At 43.8% G+C, this 22,131-nt stretch overlaps 1 pseudogene across 1 annotated transcript; it reads right to left on the reverse strand.

The window, feature by feature from the left end:
* Nucleotides 1–12,973: 12,973 nt before the first annotated feature.
* Nucleotides 12,974–22,052, reverse strand: LOC311131081 (annotated as a pseudogene). Its single transcript has 12 exons — nt 21,989–22,052; nt 21,641–21,837; nt 21,427–21,560; nt 21,106–21,300; nt 20,416–20,562; nt 15,896–15,903; nt 15,636–15,846; nt 15,151–15,373; nt 14,782–14,891; nt 14,481–14,538; nt 13,310–13,494; nt 12,974–13,189 (listed from the first exon to the last, which is right to left on the reverse strand). The product of its transcript is annotated as an uncharacterized misc_RNA (transcript).
* Nucleotides 22,053–22,131: the final 79 nt, after the last annotated feature.

Consider the following 22,131-nt stretch of genomic DNA (forward strand, 5'->3'; position numbering starts at 1 on the left):
GGGGGTGTTTTTCTGCTAAGGGGACAGGACAACTTAACTGCATCAAAGGGACGATGGACGGCGCCATGTACCGTCAAATCTTGGGTGAGAACCTCCTTCCCACAGCCAGGGCATTGAAAATGGGTCGTGGATGGGTATTCCAGCATGACAATGACCCAAACACACAGCCAAGGCAACAAAGGAGTGGCTCAAGAAGAAGCACATTAAGGTCCTGGAGTGGCCTAGCCAGTCTCCAGACCTTAATCCCATAGAAAATCTGTGGAGGGAGCTGAAGGTTGGAGTTGCCAAACGTCAGCCTCGAAACCTTAATGACTTGGAGAAGATCTACAAAGAGGAGTGGAACAAAATCCCTCGTGAGATGTGTGCAAACCTGGTGGCCAACTACAAGAAACGTCTGACCTCTGTGATTGTTTTGCAGAGGGGTCAAATACTTATTTCCCTCATTAAAATGCAAATCAATTTATAACATCTTTGATGTGTTTTTCTGGATTTTTTTGTTATTCTGTCTTTCACTGTTCAAATAAACCTACCATTTAAAATTATAGACTGATCATGTCTTTGTCAGTGGGCAAACGTACAAAATCAGCAGGGGATCAAATACTTTTTTCCCTCACTGTATAAACCCCAGTCGTACTTTATCAAATGCCTTTTCGAAGTCTGCTGTGAATAGCAGGCCTGGTTTCCCAGATTTTTCATAGTGTTCTATTGTTTCCAGTACTTGCCTTATTATTTTACTTTTACATTTTAGTCATTTAGCAGACGCTCTTATCCAGAGCGACTTACAGTTAGTGAATACATTATATATTTTTTTATACTGGCCCCCCGTGGGAATCAAACCCACAACCCTGGCGTTGCAAACGCCATGCTCTATCAACTGAGCTACATCCCTGCCGGCCATTCCCTCCCCTACCCTGGACGACGCTGGGCCAATTGTGCGCCGCCCATGAGTCTCCCGGTCGCGGCCGGCTGCGACAGAGCCTGGATTCGAACCAGGATCTCTAGTGGCACAGTTAGCACTGCGATGCAGTGCCTTAGACCAATGTATCTTCCATGTAAAAAACCTGTCTGATTAGAATGAATAATGTCTGACAATACCTTTTTAATTATATGAGCTATACATTTTGCTAGGATTTTTGCATCACAACACTGAAGTGTAAGGGGCCTCCAATTTTTTTAATGGACTGGATCTTTATATTTTCCACTTGTATCCTGTTTCAGTAATAATGAAATCAGACCTTCTTGAGTGTCTGATAATCTACCATTTACATAGAAGTGGTTAAAACATGCTATATCAAAGGTTTGGTGTACCTTGACTGGTATGCCATCCAACCCTGGAGTTTTCCCGGACTTAGTCTTTAATTGCATCCAGAAGTTCCTCCTCTGTAATTTTACCTTCACATGAGTCTTTCTGTATGGCTGTTAATTTTACATTATCAATAGAAAAAAAATCTCTACAATTTAGCTTCAGTTAGAGGAGATGGAGGCGAAATATCCTTCAAAATATCATTTGGTGAATCATGGGTGACTCCATTTGTAACCAGTTTCAGTAAAGATTCCATCCAGTTTGCTTTATTTTTATAATACACTGCTAAAAAAAAATAAAGGGAACACTAAAATAACACATCCTAGATCTGAATGAATGAAATAATCTTATTAAATACTTTTTTCTTTACACAAAAATTATCAATGGGAATCAAATTTATCAACCCATGGAGGTCTGGATTTGGAGTCACCCTCAAAATTAAAGTGGAAAACCACACTACAGGCTGATCCAACTTTGATGTAATGTCCTTAAAACAAGTCAAAATGAGGCTCAGTAGTGTGTGTGGCCTCCACGTGCCTGTATGACCTCCCTACAACGCCTGGGCATGCTCCTGATGAGGTAGCGGATGGTCTCCTGAGGGATCTCCTCCCAGACCTGGACTAAAGCATCCGCCAACTCCTGGACAGTCTGTGGTGCAACGTGGCGTTGGTGGATGGAGCGAGACATGATGTCCCAGATGTGCTCAATTGGATTCAGGTCTGGGGAACGGGCGGGCCAGTCCATAGCATCAATGCCTTCCTCTTGCAGGAACTGCTGACACTCCAGCCACATGAGGTCTAGCATTGTCTTGCATTAGGAGGAACCCAGGGCCAACCGCACCAGCATATGGTCTCACAAGGGGTCTGAGGATCTCATCTCGGTACCTAATGGCAGTCAGGCTACCTCTGGTGAGCACATGGAGGGCTGTGTGGCCCCCCAAAGAAATGCCACTCCACACCATGACTGACCCACCGCCAAACTGGTCATGCTGGAGGATGTTGCAGGCAGCAGAACGTTCTCCACGGCGTCTCCAGACTCTGTCACGTCTGTCACGTGCTCAGTGTGAACCTGCTTTCATCTGTGAAGAGCACAGGGCGCCAGTGGCGAATTTGCCAATCTTGGTGTTCTCTGGCAAATGCCAAACGTCCTGCACGGTGTTGGGCTGTAAGCACAACCCCCACCTGTGGACGTCGGGCCCTCATACCACCCTCATGGAGTCTGTTTCTGACCGTTTGAGCAGACACATGCACATTTGTGGCCTGCTGGAGGTCATTTTGCAGGGCTCTGGCAGTGCTCCTCCTTGCACAAAGGCGGAGGTAGCAGTCCTGCTGCTGGGTTGTTGCCCTCCTACGGCCTCCTCCACGTCTCCTGATGTACTGGCCTGTCTCCTGGTAGCGCCTCCATGCTCTGGACACTACGCTGACAGACACAGCAAACCTTCTTGCCACAGCTCGCATTGATGTGCCATCCTGGATGAGCTGCACTACCTGAGCCACTTGTGTGGGTTGTAGACTCCGTCTCATGCTACCACGAGTGAAAGCACCGCCAGCATTCAAAAGTGACCAAAACATCAGCCAGGAAGCATAGGAACTGAGAAGTGGTCTGTGGTCACCAGCTGCAAAACCAGTCCTTTATTGGGGGTGTCTTGCTAATTGCCTATAATTTTCACCTGTTGTCTATTCCATTTGCACAACAGCATGTGAAATGTATTGTCAATCAGTGTTGCTTCCTAAGTGGACAGTTTGATTTCACAGAAGTGTGATTAACTTGGAGTTACATTGTGTTGTTTCAGTGTTCCCTTTATTTTTTTGAGCAGTGTATATTACACTTGATTTTTCTTGAATAAGTTTCTCCATTTCTTTTAGTTTTTCCTCTAATTTATTCTGAGCCTCTGTTACAGTTTTTATTGCCATCTATCTGTTCTGTTAGACCTTCTATTTCCTTTGTTAGTATGGGAGTCTTCTGACCTAAATTGCTTTTGTTTTCGAGATGAGTACTGAATTGCATGGCCTCTAAAGGCACATTTAAAGGTGTCCCATATAATAAGCGGATTTGCTGTAGCTATGTTATGTCGGAAAAAATCAGTTATAAATTCCTCTGTCCTAGTTAAAAACAAATTATCATCCAATAGGCTTTGATTACATTTTCAATATCCTCGCCCACGTGGAAATTCAGTAAGAGTAATGTAATATTCAATTATATGATGGTGCAACTGCATTCTGTCCCCTATCAACACTTTTTAAACTTTTGGTGCCAACGAGAATGACATAAGAAAGAAGTCAAGACGACTAGCTTGATTGAGTCTCCGCCAAGTATATCTCACTAGATCAGGTTATTTAAGCCTCCATATATCTACTAGTTCTAATGTATCCATGACATCCACGATTTCCTTAAGAGCATGAGGGTGATTGTTTATAGTGTGATTTCCTTTACGGTCCATTGAGCTATTTAAAACGGTATTATAATCTCCCACCATAATAATAGTCTTGAATTGCTTGCAGGGTTGATAATTTATTATATATATTGTCAAAGAAGTGTGGATCATCATTATTTGGTCCGTAATGGTTAATGAGCCATATCTGTTTATGTTCAAATAACATATTTAAAATCATCCATCTACCTTGCGTATCTGTTTGGACAATTTGCACATTCGGATTGGAATTACTGTTAATATCATCACACCTTTTTGAGTTTCTTTGCCCATGAGAGAAGTATATTTTGCCCCCCATTCCTTTTTCCATGCAACTTCATCTAGAATTGTTGAATGAGTTTCCTGTAAACAATAGATATTATATTCCTTCTCTTTGAGCCATGTAAATATTGTTATTATCTGCTAAGCCATTACAATTATAACTGGCTATACTTATTTCACCATATACCATAATGAGATACAAGTTTCAAATCTATGTATCATTATATATGTTTGTAAATTTACCAATAAAAAATACCATAGTGATTGAGTGTTCATGTACCATGATATTTGCATTGCTACTAAGTAACCCTCCAATTGTTCTCCACTAATTCCACCGCTAAAGCCCCTCCCCATCCCAAGTTGGGCCGTCATCCCAGTTATCGGCATACCACCCCCGTCCCTCCAGATCCCTAGGGCCCCGAGAGGCCAGGACCAATCCATCGAAAACAGCACACAGTGCCACCCACAAAACAGAAGCAGGTCAACCGCCAAAAGCATTTCCAATGCCCTCACCTCATATATATATATATACAGGGGCGGCCTGTTCAATAGGGCGATATGGGCGACGCACTGCCAAACGGGAAAAGGAAGGGATTTTTTTTCTAATCAATTATATCACGGCAACAGTAGTTATCAGTGTTGTAATCTATACGTCTGATCTGCCACAGTGCCACACTGCCACTAAATGTCGAATCAGGCTAAAGTCGTGCTTCAAATGGCTCCCCCCCCTTTTGGGGCGATTTCAGTCAGGTTGAAAATCGCCCAGAAGTCTCTCATAGCCTCTAATGTAAAATCTATTTTTTTCAAATTTCAGAGCCTTCAATACAATCTCTATGGGTGTCTGAGGGCTTGCACTTACGCGCTTTCGTCATACGTAACGTAACGTAACCATGAACGTAACTGAGAAAAGAGCGGATTGTGTCTTTGAAAGAAGTTCCTTTTTGTCGGCGAACAAATGAAGATACATTGGCAACGAAACAATTAGGACCTCCCAGACCAAATTTAATAATTCAACAGGTTTCTACTAAAGGCGGAAAGTCCTACACCCGAGGATTTTCCAAAAATTGGTACGAACGGAAAAATAACATTGCCACTCAACTTGATGAGGGATACAGGCTAGCTGTCCGCCGCCACAACGATGAGGTTAGTGTTGATAATCACAAGTTTACTGGAGAACTGAGACCAAGTAGAGACTTTGGACAGGGTGGATATGGTATAATAAAGGCAGTTTATTCAGAGGTAAAGATATCTGGAATCGCGTGCACGGACCCGTTCGTCAAACTCTTAGGGAGCTATAAATTAAGCCCCATTACTTACCATATCAGATAAGAGAAATTGCTGCAGCTACATATATTTTACATCCTGGCCCTACATAGTTCACTATTTGCATCACTTACCAAAATATTACATGTGGTCATATATGCTTGGAAAGTGGAGATGCCATAGAACGTCAAAAAAGTAAACATTGCTGGAGACACATTGCCGTTTTGGAGAAGACATTGCGTTTGCTAGCGAAGAGATTTGTTGTGGCAAATGAACTTGGGCTGGGAATTGCCAGGAACCTCACGATAAGATATATGCATCAGCATTGCGAGTCTCATGATTCTATACGTATTGCGATTCGATACTGTGATTTTATTGCGCACCATATGTCTGTTGCAGAGGGATCAGAAAGCCATGAGAACGAGTTTTGATCAGTCATGGAAATAAAAGTGCTGAAAACAAATTGGCTCCCAATGTGAAAAGATTGAGAACAAGCTATGAAGGAACAATAATGGTGTTTTGGTGCAGGTACAGCCAACTAGCGCTAAAATATTGCGATATTGTCAATACAGTATATCGTAAAGTATCACTATGTAACTCGATTTCTTTCACCCCAATCCCTCAAATTAACGGTAAATAACTGAATTGTTTGCCCCACATTTAGCTAAGATGATTAGCTAGCCAGCTAAAATGTTTTATTTAGTTAGCAGTCGCATCTACAATAGTTTACTGTCAATAACATGTCTCCAAAAATGACGTGGTGTCTCCAATTTTGTTGACATTTTACAATTGCGATGCGCATCCATGAGTATCCACTTTCTGTAGCTCAGCTGGTAGAGCATGGCGCTTGTAACGCCAAGGTAGTGGGTTCGATCCCCGGGACCACCCATACACAAAAATGTATGCACGCATGACTGTAAGTCGCTTTGGATAAAAGCGTCTGCTAAATGGCATATTATTATTATTATTATTATTATCTGAAGAGAGCCCCGAAACATTGTGTGCAGACATTTTATGCAATAAATGAAGTAGGTTGAATCTAGTAGTTCTGATCTTCTGATTGGTCCTGATGAGTTGGGCGAGGTCCCCTCCAGGCTACTGTCACTGTTGCATTGGCTCTGAGTCGGGTTCTCTGTCTTCAAATGTTCAGCCTAAGAGAGGGGATTTTTGTGTGTGTGTGTGTGTTTAACAGTGATGATGTGTGTGTGTGTGTGTGTTTAACAGTGATGATGTGTGTGTGTGTGTGTTTGTGTGTGTGTGTGTGTGTGTCCTCAGAGCAAGAACTCGTGAGTTGGAAGAACTGAGAGGCCTATGGCGTGGGTGTTGTCCTTGGCCACCTGCTGACAAGGCTGACAAGATAGGACCCTTTTGTCCATTGTTATTGGATAGGAACAGAACTTATAACCAGCTCCTGACCTAAATAGATCTTAGCACAACATTTTACTCAACATATCATATTCCATATTCACTATAACAAATATATTTACTACGACATTAGCAAGAACCGCCACATCCTCAGCCGGCTAATCCAGTGTGTGAAGTTTTGCGGAGTGTTTGAGTTAGCTTTGCGAGGCAAAGATGAAACTGAGGGCTCCACCAACCCTGGTAAGCCAACACTTTTGAGATCAGTCAATAAATGCTTCTGGTATTGACTTATATGCTGCCCCTGTCTTCATGTTGTTGCTGGACATATCTTTTTTAAAATGTGTGTAGGTCACCTAAATCATCAGAAAAATTGCCCCCCCTGAGAATTTTTTCAGGAGCCGCCACTGTATATATATATATATATATATATATATATATATATATATATATTCAAATATCTTGCATATCTTATTTTCCATCATCAATTAATATGCGTAATAATGTCGGCAGTTCATGCGTAGGATTTTAACCTATAACCCGGATTGCCATTGTATTACATTACATTTTTGACAAGCAATTATTATTTTAGCAAACAATTATTGTGGTACATCCTATATTCTCCCTAACATCCTTACCCCCTTGCAACAGATGTGGGATAAACACACACGCACATACTCTAACACACTCAACCCCTTTCCTCCACAATCAACCATAAAATCAGATGCTCAACGGTTGTTACATCCCAGAGCCCAACTCAAGAAAGGACCTGATTTACGAATGCAAATACAGTTACAGCTGTTTGAGAAAGCATGCAAGATTTAGCAAAAATTGACAACAATGTGAGATTTGATTAATCTATTTAATCTACAGCTCTGGAAAAAAAGTGAGAGACCACTGCAAAATTATCAGTTTCTCTGGTTTTACTATTTATAGGTATGTGTTTGGGTAAATATAATATTTTTGTCTTATTCAATAAACTACTGACAACATTTCTCCCAAATTCCAAATACAAATATTGTCATTTAGAGCATTTATTTGCAGAAAATGACAACTGGTCAAAAGAACAAAAAAGATGCAGTGTTGTCAGACCTCGAATAATGCAAAGAAAATAAGTTCATGTTCATTTTTAAACAACACAATACTAATGTTTTAACTTAGGAAGAGTTCAGAAATCAATATTTGGTGGAATAACCCTAATTTTCAATCACAGCTTTCATGCATCTTGGCATGCTCTCCACCAGTCTTTCACATTGATTTTGGGTGACTTTATGCCACTCCTGGCGCAAAAGGTCAAGCAGCAAATGGCTTGTGACCATCCATCTTCCTCTTGATCACATTCCAGAAGTTTTCAATGGGGTTCAGGTCTGGAGATTGGGCTGGCCATGACAGGGTCTTGATCTGGTGGTCCTCCATCCACACCTTGATTGACCTGGCTGTGTGGCATGGTGCATTGTCCTGCTGGAAAAACCAATCCTCAGAGTTGGGGAACAATGTCAGAGCAAAAGGAAGCACGTTTTCTTCCAGGACAACCTTGTACGTGGCTTGATTCATGTATCCTTCACAAAGACAAATCTGCCCGATTCCAGCCTTGCTGAAGCACCCCCAGATCATCACCAATCCTCCACCAAATTTCACAGTTGGTGCGAGACACTGTGGCTTGTAGGCCTCTCCAGGTCTCCGTCTAACCATTAGAAGACCAGGTGTTGGGCAAAGCTGAAAATTGGACTCATCAGAGAAGATGACCTTACTCCAGTCTTCTACGGTCCAATCCTTATGGTCTTTTGCAAACCTCAGCCTGGCTCTTCTTTGCTTCTCATTGATGAAGGGCTTTTTTCTAGCTTTGCACAACTTCAGCCCTGCCCCTAGGAGCCTGTTTCAAACCATCCTCGCCGTGCACTTCACCCCAGCTGCCGTTTGCCATTCTTTTTGTAGGTCACTTGATGTCATCCTACGGTTGTTGAGTGACATTCGAATGAGTTGGCGGTCATCCCGGTCAGTAGAGTCGTTTTCGCCCTCTGCAGCTTTGTTGTCCCCAATGTCTGCTGCTTGACCTTGTTCTTATGAACCGCCGTCTTTGAAATTTTAAGGATGGAAGCAACCTGACGCTCACTGTATACCTCTGCCAGTAAAGCCAGAATTGAACCCTTCTTTTCCTCACTCAACTTTCCTTTTCAACTCTTTTGGCATGGTCAATAGTTATTTTTTGATTAATATTACTTTGAGGTACTATTAGCACTGTTTTTGCCATCCAGCTGGTCCTATTGCAAGAGGATAGTGATGACCACAGCAGTGGTTTTTATACTTTTCCTCGTTAAATAAGATTTGGTTCAGGTGACACCTAATCAAATCAAATCAAATCAAATTTTATTGGTCACATGCACCGAATACAACAGGTGCAGACATTACAGTGAAATGCTTACTTACAGCCCTTAACCAACAGTGCATTTATTTTAAACAAAAAAAGTAAGAATAAAACAACAACAAAAAAAAAGTGTTGAGAAAAAAAAGAGCAGAAGTAAAATAAAGTGACAGTAGGGAGGCTATATATACAGGGGGGTACCGTTGCAGAGTCAATGTGCGGGGGCACCGGCTAGTTGAGGTAATATGTACATGTGGGTAGAGTTAAAGTGACTATGCATAAATACTTAACAGAGTAGCAGCAGCGTAAAAAGGATGGGGTGGGGGGGCAGTGCAAATAGTCCGGGTAGCCATGATTAGCTGTTCAGGAGTCTCATGGCTTGGGGGTAGAAGCTGTTGAGAAGTCTTTTGGACCTAGACTTGGCACTCCGGTACTAATCAGTACCTAATTCAGTAGAATGAGGTGTGCCTGTGTTGGAATTCAAGAGACACTGGAATGGAATGGCTGTCATACATGTAGAGATGCTGATTTAAGAAAAATTTGCAATGGTCTCTTAATTTTTTCCACAGCTGTATGTCAAGTCCTAGGTGATGGAGATCAGATCCACCCTCTTCACCTGAGACAAACACTCTGGTCCCCCGTTGTAACCATTTTCCCCAAGCATCTCCGTGCAGTCAGACCTTTGATTATTTTGTGCCACCTGGACCACAATGATAAGCCCCCTCTCTGATTGTCCGAGTGTGACCCCCTCCCCATGGGTTACTGCAGCCAGTGTTGCCAGCACTGCCACTACCTGGGTGGGGGTACCCCACCGGAATCCCCACCGGCTAGGTACAAGGTCGTCAAGGTTCTTATAAGCAGCTTTGAGATGTTCCTTGTATATTATGCTCTCCCATCAGGGGGCTCTGGCTTTGTAGGACCAACCCTGCCAGGCAGGCTCAATCTTGAGGGGGCGGTGCTGCTGAAGTAGGTCTCTGACCACATTTATTTTTCTGTTTTGGCTGCATGTAGGCAACTTACAGCAGGTCCATAAAACAGATGGGGACTTCTCTTTGGTGTATGGGTCGCTCAGGTGGGTGTCTAGGATATAGGGTTGGGGATCGTTCCATCATGATAGGACAATAAAAAAATATATTAGATGTATACTATATTTTAAAATGTATATCCTTCATCTGCACAAAATTGAAAGCTCTCTCTCTCTCACAACCCCTGCTCACAGACACACGTTGGTTCTGGGATATGCAACCATTTCCTTTCTCACTCAACGCCACACTTATTCAAACACAAAAACGCACACCACACCTTCCATCACAATTCATCCACACATACCCAAATACTGTGCCTTCTATGTCTTCTGTTTGCTATGTTATTATCTCAACTATGTTGATTGAGTATGATAAGTTGTGTCAATTCAAATCTGGTATTGGAACAAAAAGAGGTCAATACACGTCTTCTAAAATAGACTAGTATTTTAATTAATGCAAAACACTTCAATGGTAAATATGATGTTTGTATATACGGGTCCACTGAAATACCACACAGGGCACTCAGAGAACTGGTCCATTGTTATAAGTTCTTCTTTAAATACTCTGACAGAGATAGTTCCCGCTCCCTGTTGGCCTATCAGAGTAGAGACTGAGTGTGGTTTAGACTTACTCAGCCTATCGTTGGCGCACAGGCTGGTCCCAGCCCCTTGGCGCTTCACTGTTGCCAGGTGTTTAGTTGTTTTCTCCACAACTTGTCCAGAGAGTCAGCAACCTCAGACATCTTTGTAGCAGAACACATGTCCTTGAGCGTTCTAATAAAGAGGCTGTGTTTGTGTAAGTGAGACACAAGCCTTATCTCAGCCTACCCCCTAATAGTTCCCCACATTAATCACAGCTTGTTATGTTAAACAGTCTATATCAGTACAGCACAAACCTATTATGTTTAATCATTAATGTATTCTTTCTAAGCTAGGCATCACATCTAGTTATAAGAAAATAGATCCCCACAAGTACATGTGTTCTAATTTAGTTGTATTTGAAGATGAATTATTTTGCTTGTTATCTTTTCTTGTAAGACCGTTTTATCCCTTTATAAAATACTATACCTACTATAAATGTGCTTTATTATTACAATCCCTACCATGGCTAGTATTGGGTGTTCTATTATTCGACTCCTCTATTAGAACTTTCAGAATAGCCATGGAGTAGTCTTTGTGTCGCGGAACATTTGGTTGTCAATATACAGTTTATCGACAACAAGAGCAACACACTTCCCTTTTAATCTATTTTCCTTGAAGATTGGGTACAGAACTTTGCGCTGTTCTGCAATCTCCATCGGGAACTGATCATTCATGCCTATTTTCGTGCCAGCAAGTCTTTAACCATTACTTTATCCTTAAAAAAAGAAAATTTGGCAATGATTGGACGCTCATATCTCTGTCCTCTTTGTCCGAAACGGTGTACACGTTCAAGTTGGATTTTGTCGACAGCCTTGAGTGGAATTTGAAGCGCTGTAAGAAAGAAGTCCTTCACATGTTTTTCTGTAATCTCTCCCTCTTTTTCCTGGATACCCGTAAGTACTAGATTTTCTCTCATCGATCTAGTTTCTATGTCTAGTAATGCTTCTCACAGAAAGTTGTTCTCCTTTTTAAGTTCCTTAACGTCCGTTTCCATCCTAGTGACTGTCCCTTTTAGTTTTTTTGTATCGTTCTCCATTATCCCAGCTTTTCAGTCACTCATTTCAAGACTCACCTTCAACTCTTTTACATCATTACTGACCAACTCTAGTATGCCCAGTTTGTCATTTATCGACTTCAACAGGTCGCTTTCCACACATACCAGTCCCAGTGGTGAAAAGCATAAATCATCTGTATCAGTCGAGGAGTCGCGTTTTCTATTGGAGATTGATTCTCCTCGTTTATCTTCCAGCATGTTTGGGTGTTGCGTGTTGTTGTAATATTTGTCGATACATTTCTCTAGCCTTATAATTTGTTTTGTGTTATTATCCAGATTGAATGTTATTACCCTCGAATATATGAAATGTTAATATTTAGTCTAAATATTGAATATCATGTTTTTATCTTGAGGTGATTTGTACCGCTGTGTATTCAATACGCCATCTTGTATACCTGCCCTCTACCGGAAGCTCCCTACCATTCCCAGACATTTTTTGGTACGCTTCCCCAGATCTGTGCCTTGACACAATCCTGTCTCTGAGCTCTACAGACAATTCCTTCGACTTCATGGCTTGGTTTTTGCTCTGACATGCACTGTAAACTGCGGGACCTTATATAGACAGGTGTGTGTGCCTTTCCAAATCATGTCCAATAAATTGAATTTACCACAGGTGGACTCCAATCAAGTTGTAGAAACATCTCAAGGATGATCAATAGAAACAGGATGCACCTAAGCTCAATTTCGAGTCTCATAGCAAAGGGTCTGAATACTTATGTAAATAAGGTATTTCAGTTTTTTTGCAAAAATGTCTAAACCTGTTTTTGCTTTGTCATTATGGGGTATTGTGGGTAGATTGATGAGGAAAATGTTTAATTTAATCAATTTTAGAATAAGGCTGTAACGTAACAAAATGTGTAAAAAGCCAATGGGTCTGAATCCTTTCCAAAAGCACTGTATAAAGTGGGTAAAACAGTATGTAAACATTAAAGTGACCAGTGTCCAATGACTATGTACATAGGGCAGCAGTCTCCGGTGCAGGATAGAGTACCGGGTGGTAGCCCTACAGGTTCATTCATAGGAGCAGATTGAGTGCTGTGGGGGCTTTCAGAATATAGGTTGTCTTTTCTTAGTCTCAGTACAATTGGTTAGTATAATTGAATAACTCACTTATGTTTGACAGGGTTGAATTGAGTAGAAGTTGTTCTCTGTAACATATGGACAGTAAAAAGTTGTATTGTACCCTTCTCACCCAGTCCTCAGATGTGATATGGTCATTACAAAGTGCAGTTCAAGGATGTGACCAGAGCCTAACCCTAGTAGGACTGCGATTAGTAGCCCACCAGAAAGATGAGTCTGGCTACCTTGAATCTGTCTGTCCATTGGGGTGCAGTCAGGCTGCTGCTGGGGTCCGGGTGGAGGATGGGTGTTGGGGGACCTTGGGCCACCCAGCGGGACCCGTGGAAGAATGCTCCAGGGGGGCTGAGGGACCAGAGACCTAGGGTATAGCCTGACCCTGGCAGGTCCAAGGCTCCATCCACAGACACCTGTCACAAAACAGTAACGCATAACTGATACAGAGGCCCAAAGATGGTCTACCAGACATAGTGTAATAATTGATTGATTGATCAATAAAATCAAAGGAACACCAGGTGGAGAAGGCTGACCTGGAAGCAGTCCTTAGAGGGGTAAGAGTGGTTGTGCCTAATCTCCACTGTAGATTTGCAGTCTGGCCACAGCATCATCACCGTATGGCTCAAAGGGATTCCCCAAAGATGAAGTCGCCATATATTATGGAGTAGCATGCTGTGGAAGTGAAGCAGTGTAATCCTGAGTCCCCACACATTAGCACCTGTGAGAGGCAACAATTAGGGGAAATAAAGTCTGATGAGGCTCTCAAACCTGCCTCACAGATAGACATACACTGTCTGACCAGAAGATTGATAGAGACAAATACTTACATAGAGATTAATAATCCCACACCACTACAAACTCCAGCATTTAACACACATAATTCCCCGGGCCTTGGCTCACCTTTCCAGTCCTTTGGCTGTATCCCTTCAGTCGAAGGCTTCCCTCTCCCTGAGGTGCCCCCCTCACCCTGTCCACAATGACACCCAACACTTCTCTACCTCCTCTTCCTCCAAGAAGCAAGGGATCGATCTCACTGGAAATGTGTGTGTTGTGAAAATGTATTAGAGATTAGAGCTAAATTAGATACTACCTGTACTTGAGCTATGTTAACTGTCTTCATCATTACCATAATAGAAAACAAACAATGAAAAATGTATTTATTTGTAAAATGAACAAGACTTCCAGACAACTACTGCCCTATGTACATAGACATGGAATCACTGGTAACTTTAATAATGTTTACATACTGTTTTACTCATTTCATATGTATATATCTACTTTATTCTAGTCAATGCCACGCCGACATTGCTCGTCCTAATATTTATATATTTCTTAATTCCATTATTTTACTTTTAGATTTGTGTGTATTGTTGTGAATTGTTAGATACTACTGCACTGTTGGAGCAAGGAACACAAGCATTTCGCTACACCCACAATAACATTGCTAAATATGTGTATGCAACCAAGAACATTTTATTTGACTTACAACAATCAATGGAAGAGGTCAAATGAAGTCACACAACTCTATGGTCTGAATTAGTATTCCTTTACTGATTACCAAATACTGCAATCATCAAAGTCATCATCATCATCAGAGGTGAGGAAGAGATTCCATCCCACAACATCTCTCTTTTTCACCTCTGATTGTGTTCACGGGGGGATGGTCCTTGTGATCAGTGTAGGGAAGGAGAGAGAGAAAGTAACTGGCTGCTGGCATGGTAAGGGGTGTGTTTCCTTGAAGAGTTGCAGGGAGATTTGAAACCTGGAATGACAGAAGAACTGCTATCAACAGAAGAAACTCTGAAGCTTTATGATGGACTGAACACCCCAGGTCAGCATCTACAGCAGTGATTCCTACCCCAGTCCTCCTGAGCAAATAACTAAGTACTATAGTTCAGACCCATTTTTGGAAGGTTACCACACTCTACTGGCTAACAGTCAGGTTGAAACAGTACAATGATGCGGTCAGAGAAGGTAGAGTATTTGGCAGTATCATGAACCGCACCATGGAGGGGTACTTATACTGGCTGGTGTTGCTAGGGTCAATCTTAGCGAGGGACTGAACGTCCCCGTCCCAAGCATTGACCACCCGTAACACAGCTCCATGTTGCCCATCTAGAGGAGACAAACAGATACACATCTTAGACTTTGACCCCTTCATGTGTGTTTCATCATGTGTGTCACGTTATTTCACATGGGTTTCACAACTCATAACTTCCTAACACATAACAGCATTGCATTTGTTGGATTTTTTTTTATATGTATCCCATGTCATCATTCTTTGTCATTTTAAGCCATCATTACATATAATGGATATTCCAATCCAACTTAATTCTAACCACTAGCAGTCAGCCAGACAGGTGTCTTCCCTCACCTGAGGGACTGAGTTGAGCTGGCCTGGGCTGAGGGAGGGTTTGACGGGGAGGGCACGTACTGGAACCCTCCATTACCCGCTCTGGAACTGGTTGTGCTGGTCGAAGAACTCCAGCCGTGCCCAGCCCTGGGACACCAGCCTCTGGACCTCCTGACCATAGGCGTCCAGACCCCCAGCAGCCTGGAGCTCAACCACCAGAGACAGGGAGGGAGACGGCTGCATCCTGAAGGGAGAGAGTTTTGTCTTAGACAAATGTAACAGAGTGCATTTTGCTCCACCCCGAGTGGACACGAACGGCGAAACCAGCAACCTTCTGAACAATACACACAACTCAAAGTCAACCTGAGCTAACAGAGCAAGAGACAAGTCTGTCACTCTGTGAGTAACAATTGCCTTTTGATCTCAGGGAAGGTGTGATGTCACTGATGTACTCCAGCCATCATGCTATGGTTGAGTTTCACAGTTACTTTTTCTTCTCAGGGTGCCTGGGCATAGGCTGTTTGACTGCCAGTGGGGCATAGTTCCTGAGGGGCACAGTGTGGGAGTAAGGAGAAGCCCCTCCAGGCTGGCACTGCACAGGGAGCAGTGGGGTAGGCCGCCCCACCTCCTGGCCCCCAGAGTAGAGACCAGACGCTAGACGCAGAACCCTCAGCATGGCATCTAACCCCAGCACCAGGTCATAGAAGACCACGAAACCAGCATTAGAAACCAACAGGGTTTAGAGTAGTTTAGAGGTATTTCATACCTGTACACCTGTAGAGAGTTAGAGTTAGAAAAATGTGTTAGAGGTAACAAAATTGTTTCTAATAATTGTAAGTAAAGGTAGGGTTAATACTAATATATAAACTCAAATTGCCTTAAAGACAACATAGATGTCATAATGGACTCACGCAGGGTCATAGGGAGAGGAATGGGGCCTGGGCTGGGTCTGTAACAGGAACATAGGGTGGATATACTATATGGGTCTAATGTCTTCTTTTGTTCACATCATTTTCACTGATCAGAGAGAACTGGATAGATGAAAGCAATATTGATGTCACAGCTTTACCAGGGCTGGAGGAGCATGCATCTGGGCCAAGGGATGATGCATGGCTGGCGGGGCAGGGAACAGGGGTTAAGGTGGAGGTGGAGGGGGTGGGAGCAGCCTCCGGTTCCTGGGGGCTTCTCTGACCCTCTCTACCTCCCTGTGAAGGCTCTCGATCTCAGCCTGGATGCTGGCCATGTGGTGGGTGTGTTCTCTCTGGATCTTATGGAGCTCAGACCCCACTGCTAGTGGATCAGGGGAACATAGAATCCTATCAAATTGCAATGATTCTAGAGTAAAGTAAAAAATAGATAAGTAAAAAATAAAAATAGCAGCAGTAAAATAAAATAACAGTAGGGAGGCTATATACAGGGGGTACCGGTACAGAGTCAATGTGCGGGGGCACCGGTTAGTCGAGGTAATATGTACATGTAGAACCTGTTAAGAAGCCTTTTGGACCTAGACTTGGTGGTCTGGTACCGCTTGCCGTGCGGTAGCAGAGAGAACAGTGTATGACTAGGGTGGCTGAAGTCTTTGACAATTTTTAGGGCCTTCCTCTGACACCGCCTGGTATTGAGGTCCTGGATGGCAGGAAGCTTGGTCTCAGTGATGTACTGGGCCGTACGCACTACCCTCTGTAGTGCCTTGCGGTCGGAGGCCGAGCAGTTGCCATACCAGGCGGTGATGCAACCAGTCAGGATGCTCTCGATGGTGCAACTGTAGAACTTTTTGAGGATCTGAGGACCCATGCCAAATATTTTCAGTCTCCTGTACACCAAGGAACTTGAAGCTCTCAACCTGTTCCACTACAGCCCCGTCGATGAGAATGGGGGCGTGCTCAGTCCTCTTTTTTTTCCTGTAGTCCACAATCATCTCCTTTGTCTTGATCACGTTGAGGGAGAGGTTGTTATCCTGGCACCACACGGCCAGGTCTCTGACCTCCTCCCTATAGGCTGTCTCATCGTTGTCGGTGATCAAGCCTACCACTGTTGTGTCGTCTGCAAACTTAATTATGGTATTGGAGTCGTGCCTGGCCATGCAGTCATGGGTGAACAGGGAGGACAGGAGGGGACAGAGCACGCACCACTGAGGGGCCCCCGTATTGAGGATCAGCGTGGCAGATGTGTTGTTACCTACCCTTACCACCTGGGGGCGGCCCGTCAGGAAGTCCAGGATCCAGTTGCAGAGGGAGGTGTTTAGTCCCAGGGTCCTTAGCTTAGTAATGAGCTATGAGGGCACTATGGTGTTGAACGCTGAGCTGTAGTCAATGAATAGCATTCTGACGTAGGTGTTCCTCTTGTCCAGGTGGGAAAGGGCAGTGTGGAGTGCAATAGAGATTGCATCATCTGTGGATCTGTTGGGGCGGTATGCAAATTGGAGTGGGTCTAGGGTTTCTGGGAGAATGGTGTTGATGTGAGCCATGACCAGTCTTTCAAAGCACTTCATGGCTACAGACGTGAGTGCTACGGGTCGGTAGTCATTTAGGCAGGTTATCTTAGTGTCCTTGGGCACAGGGACTATGGTGGTCTGCTTGAAACATGTTGGTATTACAGACTCAGTCGGGGACATGTTGAAAATGTCAGTGAAGACACTTGCCAGTTAGTCAGCACATACTTGGAGTACACGTCCTGGTAATCCGTCTGGCCCTGCGGCCTTGTGAATGTTGACCTGCTTAAAAGTCTTACTCACATCGGCTACGGAGAGCGTGATCACATAGTCATCCGGAACAGCTGATGCTCTCATGCATGCTTCAGTGTTGCTTGCCTCGAAGCGAGCATAGAAGTGATTTAGCTCGTTTGGTAGGCTTGTGTCACTGGGCAGCTCACGGCTGTGCTTCCCTTTGTAGTCTGTAATAGTTTTCAAGCCCTGCCACATTGGACAAACGTCGGAGCCGGTGTAGTACGATTCAATCTTAGTCCTGTATTGACTCTTTGCCTGTTTAATGGTTTGTCAGAGGGCATAGTGGGATTTCTTATAGGCGTCCGGGTTAGAGTGCCGCTCCTTGAAAGCGGCAGCTCTACCCTTTAGCTCAGTGCGGATGTTGCCTGTAATCCATGGCTTCTGGTTGGGGTATGTACAGTTGAAGTCAGAAGTTTACATACACCTTAGCCAAATAGATTTTAACTCAGTTTTTCACAATTCCTGACATTTAATCCTAGTAAAAATGTGTTAGAATCACCACTCTATTTTAAGAATGTGAAATGTCAGAATAATAGTAGAGAGAATGATTTATTTAAGCTTTTATTTATTTCATCACATTCCCAGTGGGTCAGAAGTTTACATACACTCAATTAGTATTTGGTAGCATTGCCTTTAAATTGTTTAACTTGGGTCAAACGTTTCGGGTAGCCTTCCACAAGCTTCCCACAATAAGTTGGGTTAATTTTGGCCCATTCCTCCTGACAGAGCTGGTGTAACTGAGTCAGGTTTGTAGGCCTCCTTGCTCGCACACGCTTTTTCAGTTCTGCCCACAAATGTTCTATAGGATTGAGGTCAGGGCTTTGAGATGGCCACTCCAATACCTTGACTTTGTTGTCCTTAAGCCATTTTGCCACAACTTTGGAAGTATGCTTGGGGTCATTGTCCATTTGGAAGACCCATTTGCGACCAAGCTTTAACTTCCTGACTGATGTCTTGAGATGTTGCTTCAATATATCCACATAATTTTCCTTCCTCATGATGCCATCTATTTTGTGAAGTGCACCAGTCCCTCCTGCAGCAAAGCACCCCCACAGCATGATGCTGCCACCCCCGTGCTTCACAGTTGGGATGGTGTTCTTCAGCTTGCAAGTTACCGATGGTCATTATGGCCAAACAGTTATATTTTTGTTTAATCAGACCAGAGGACATTTCTCCAAAAAGTACGATCTTTGTCCTCATGTGCAGTTGCAAACCGTAGTCTGGCTTTTTTATGGCGGTCTTGGAGCAGTGGCTTCTTCCTTGCTGAGCGGCCTTTCAGGTTATGTCGATGTAGGACTCGTCTTACTGTGGATATAGATACTTTTGTACCTGTTTCCTCCAGCATCTTCACAAGGTCGTTTGCTGTTGTTCTGGGATTGATTTGTACTTTTCGCACCAAAGTACGTTCATCTCTAGGAGACAGAATACGTCTCCTTCCTGAGCGGTATGATGGCTGCGTGGTCCCATGGTGTTTATACTTGCGTACAGATGAATGTGGTACCTTCAGGCGTTTGGAAATTGCTCCCAAGGATGAACCAGACTTGTGGAGGTCTACAATTTCTTTCTGAGGTCTTGGCTGATTTCTTATGATTTTCCCATGATGTCAAGCAAAGAGGCACTGAGTTTGAAGGTAGGCCTTGAAATACATCCACAGGTACACCTCCAATTGACTCAAATGATGTCAATTAGCCTATCAGAAGCTTCTAAAGCCATGACATAATTTTCTTGTATTTCCCAAGCTGTTTAAAGGCACAGTCAACTTAGTGTATGTAAACTTCTGACCCACTGGAATTGTGATACAGTGAATTATAAGTGAAATAATCTGTTTGTAAACAATTGTTTGACAAATTACTTGTGTCATGCACAAAGTAGATGTCCTAACCGACTTGCCAAAACTATAGTTTGTTAACAAGAAATGTGTGGAGTGGTTGAAAAACGAGTTTTAATGACTCCAACCTAAGTGTATGTAAACTTCCGACTTCAACTGTACGTATGGTCACTGTGGGGATGACGTCATCGATGCCCTTATTAATGAAGCCAGTGACTGATGTGGTGTACTCCTCAATGCTATCGGAAGAATCCCGTGCTAGCAAAACAGTCCTGTAGCTTAGCATCTAACCTCTCACCATTACAATAACAGGGAATGTTAGCATTTTTGAGGGGATATGATATTTGTGTGTCTAACTTTCTCACTAATCATTATTCACGATTCATTCAGGATTATTCTTAACATGGTAGCACCCACATGAATGTAAAAGTGTTTAGAAACATATGTGTGAGTCAGACCTGACCTCTTTGACCCTATGAAGAGCACAGAAGAACATCTTTCTTTCTTTTTCTGACAGACATCTATAACTCATCAGGGTCATGGTCATTAGCCACCAAACAGGAGGTAAATGGACTGAAACAGGGAGGGACTACCTCCATACCCCAATGAGAGACCATGCAGGACTGACACTCACTCTTCCTCCTGCCCCAGGAAACACCCATTTTCGTTTTCCGTTGTGTGCCCTGTTGTTAGAGGGTCCTCTGCTGCCCTCTAGTGGCTATAACTAACTCACCCCGGGTGCAGGGTGGTCATGTGGTCTGAGCTGCTGTAGAACCTCCTCATTCCGCTCCTCGTGATCCCTTAGCTCCAGCAGCAGAGTCTCCAGGTGGGCCGTGCTGCCCTGCCCTGCCCTGCCCTGCCAGGGCCCCAGGCTGCCGCGCTATCTCTGACCAACACACACAAAGTGAACGTCTCCTGAGTGGCGCAGTGGTCTAAGGCACTGCATCGCAGTGCTAACTGTGCCACTAGAGATCCTGGTTCGAATCCAGGCTCTGTCGCAACTGGCCGCGACCGTGAGACTCATGGGTGGCGCACAATTGGCCCAGCGTCGTCCAGGGTAGGGGAGGGAATGGCCGGCAGGGATGTAGCTCAGTTGATAGAGCATGGCGTTTGCAACGCCAGGGTTGTGGGTTCGATTCCCACGGGGGGCCAGTATAAAAATAAAATAAAAAATATGTTTTCACTAACTGTAAGTCGCTCTGGATAAGAGCGTCTGCTAAATGACGAAAATGTAACGTGTGTTGAATTACTCACACTGTTGCTTGCTTTGCATACCGGTGTCTTGTTTTTTTTCTGTGTTGTATGGTGTCAACCTGTCTCCATATTAGCTCATGTTCTACATGGGAGAACAGCAGCATCAGATCAATCTACAGTATTTATTTGTGTGTAAACTCTCTATCACTACGGCCCCTTACTTACCCACTCTCTGTTGCTCCAGGAGGGGGTTGTGGGCCTGTATCTCTGCCAGCTGGCAGTCGTGCTGCTTTGCCATCTTTCTCAGTCTCTCCCTGTGGCCCCACTGCCTCCCTAACACCTTGACCTCCAGACCCTCTGCCTCAGTGGGCCATTTAGGCAGGTTGGGCATGCTCTCCTCAATCGACATCCTCAGCTTGTGAAACTGTAATTTAAAGCATGACATTTGTCTAAGGTCTGTATGTTAATATTCTGTAATATTAAAGGGACTATCAAGGTGACTATGTTGTATTGCATGTCTAGATGGGTGGGATTGAGCGTTGGTAGGCACCTCTTCAGTGAGGTTCCTTAAGGCTAGACTCTCTGACACACTGCCTGTAGGTTGTCTTCTCTCCCAGCCCTCCATACTGTGGCACTGGTCCTCCCCTGCATGTTCTGGAGGGGCATACTGCTCTACTCTCTCAGCTGTCAGAAACAATCAATGTTAGACAGACAGACACACACACACACACTACAAGGGCCACTATAAGAGCCAACGCACTTACCCTTATAAGATCAGGGGTGTGTGCCGGTTCTGGATAGATCCCCGTGCGCTCTGGCTGCCCTTGTCTTAGCACCACGGGATCTCCAATGCTGTTCCCGATACAGAACAATGCTTTATGTTTCTCCAGGAGTCGGAGGGAGCGGAATCCCATACGACACGCCGGACAGCTGAACTCTCCCAATTTCTCCATCACTGCCTCTGTTTAACCAAGTTCACTGGGCAACAACAAAAGCACACACCACGTATCACAAAAGAGTGAAAATTAAATATACTCCTAAATGAGCTCAGCTATTATCATTAATCTATTTACCACTTTCTCCAAATCAACATAGGTATAAGGTTAGCTTACTCTTGTGCATAAAGGATTGGTTATGCTTCTGGTGAGGTCTATGTTTGTTGGTTACAGTCACCATGTTGATGGCTGTGTTGTGGGGGAGTGGAGGGCCTCAACACAGACTTCTCAAATCAGCTCTATAATCTTTGACTACGCAA

The sequence above is a fragment of the Coregonus lavaretus genome (assembly GCF_964263955.1).
Source record: "Coregonus lavaretus genome assembly, chromosome: 6".
Lineage (NCBI taxonomy): Eukaryota > Metazoa > Chordata > Actinopteri > Salmoniformes > Salmonidae > Coregonus > Coregonus lavaretus.